Consider the following 2,500-nt stretch of genomic DNA (forward strand, 5'->3'; position numbering starts at 1 on the left):
GGAATCCAACTGGAGACTCGAAGACTCTCGATTCTGAAAACCCATGATTCATCATCCCTATTGATACTTTCATATGTACTCGGCGCACTTGCTTTCGCACTCACCTCATGAACACGAAGCCTCAAGCTCGATCCCCAACAGCTAAGAACTCTGTTAAAGCACAAAGGGTGGCGGCTTCTGCCGCAGTTGAAGTTTGTTTGCGTATTTGCCCCCGAGGCTGTCGCAAGTAACCTTGAGGTTACGTCATCCCCAGCCCCCTCCAGCCACCCCAGCCCCCTCGTGTCTTCTAAAACCGCAGTGCGGGTTCCTTACCTTCCTTGCGTCCCATAGGGTGCCAGACACACTAATGGAGTTTGATACACTTCTGCAGTATACATACATACATACACCAAGGGTTCCCCGCCCCTCCTTACAAGGGAGGTAGCCAAAGTCAAAAGGCATAATTCCAGTCCTATCTCCCATTCACCACCCCTCCCTCCCTCCCTTCCTCTCATCTTGGCTTCTCCTGGATAAAATAGTTTGAAAAATCACTTTGACAGGACCGAAATCTCTCTTATGAATTTACCCTACGACTGTTCTCTCTTTCTCGCTTTTACCCTTGTGACAATAAGTGATGACACCTAAATCTTTCATTTATTCATTTATTTATTTGTTTATTTACCCAGTTATTTATCTACTTATCTATTTATTCATTGATTTATTTATTCATTTATTTATTTATTTATCTATCTTTTCATCTATTCATTTGTCTATTTATTTATTTATTTATTAATCTATTCATGCATTTATTTATCTTTTTACTTGTCATTAATCTATATATCTACGAACTGGCAACTCGAGCAAAAGACTGCGACGTAGAACTGACCCGTGACCCTTGCTAGGTCAAACCGTGCGCTAATGCCTTTGCGTAGTGGCACCTCAACAACCGCAGTGCCATTGTCAAGACATAACACAACCTTCACATACACTACCTCTTCTACCTTCTCCTTGTACTCAATGCCCCGTTCTGTAGCATTGGACCCCACCTCACCGGCAGCTCAGCGACTCCCGGGGTGTACAGACACACGCAAGTATTTTTATTAAGCCTATGACGGCTTGTGCTTATCGTAAGCGTGGTATTTATAATTGGAACCAGCTGTACACACTTCAAACTATATGGTGATCAAACTCTATGATTTAGAGTGTTAGCTTTAGTACTTCAGACTCTACTGATGTGGTGTGGTCGGCTTTGACTTCACCTCGTGATTACAAAGAAGTCTTGTTCGGTTTCCACTATTATGGCTGTCAAATCACAAAGGGCAAAGGTGACGGCCTCGATTACACCTCAGTTCCTCATGGCGTAAGCTCATTACATTACCATAATTGCATACTTACGTACATACATGCATACATACATGCATACATATATACATATCTACCCTCCAAACCAAATTACCTATCCTTCAAACCAGGGCACCTAACCTCCAAGTTACTACACCTATCCTTCAGACTGGACACCTACCCTCCAAACCACAGTACGCCTATCCTCCAAACCACAGTACACCTATCCTCCAAACCACACCATCTAACCTCCCAATCACATAAATCACTATCACCTCACATCCAAACCAGGGTACCTGTCCACCAAACCACAGTACACCTATCCTCTAAACTACAGTACCTAACCTCCAAACCACAGTACACCTATCCTCCAAACCCCAGTACACCTATCCTCTAAACTACAGTACCTAACCTCCAAACCACAGTACCTAACCTCCAAACCATAGTACACCTATCCTCCAAACCACGGTACACTTATTCCTCCAAACCACAGTACACCTAATCCTCCAAACCACCGTACATCTATCCTCCAAACCAGACCACCTAACCTCCCAATCACATGCATCACATATCACCTATCCTCCAAACCACAGTACCTAATCAACAAACCAGGGTGCCTATCCTCCAAACCATAGTACACATATCCTCTAAACCACAGTACACCTATCCTCCAAACCACAGCACACCTATCCTCCAAACTACAGTACACCTATCCTCCAAACCACAGCACACCTATCCTCCAAATCACGGTACACCTAACCTCCAAACCACAGTACACCTATCCTCCAAATCACAGCACGCCTAACCTCCAAACCACAGTACACCTATCCTCCAAATCATAGCACCTAACTTCCCAGTCACATAAATCACATATCACCTATCGTCCAAACCACAGTACCTAACCTCCAAACCAGAGCACTTATCCTCCAAACCATAGTACACCTATCCTCCAAATCAGAGCAGCTAGCCTCCAAACCACAGCACCTATCCTCTAGACCACAGTAGACCTACCCTCCAATCCAAGACACCCATCCTCCCAACCATTGTACACCTATCCTTCAAACTAGGGCGCCTACACTCCAAACCAGTGTACACTTATCCTCCATTCCACAGCACACCTATCCTTCAAACCAGGGCACCAGTCCTCCAAACCACAGTACACCTATCCTCCAAAATACAG

The 2,500-nt window shown here is 44.6% G+C and overlaps 1 protein-coding gene across 5 annotated transcripts in view; it reads left to right on the forward strand.

Moving 5' to 3' along the window:
- LOC143028358 (uncharacterized) overlaps positions 1-2,500 on the forward strand; it is a 301,720-nt gene that overhangs the window by 224,446 nt on the left and 74,774 nt on the right. The gene's annotated exons all lie outside the window — the stretch shown is intronic.

This window comes from Oratosquilla oratoria, chromosome 9, assembly GCF_046742065.1.
Source record: "Oratosquilla oratoria isolate Oo_2021 chromosome 9, ASM4674206v1, whole genome shotgun sequence".
Classification (NCBI taxonomy): domain Eukaryota; kingdom Metazoa; phylum Arthropoda; class Malacostraca; order Stomatopoda; family Squillidae; genus Oratosquilla; species Oratosquilla oratoria.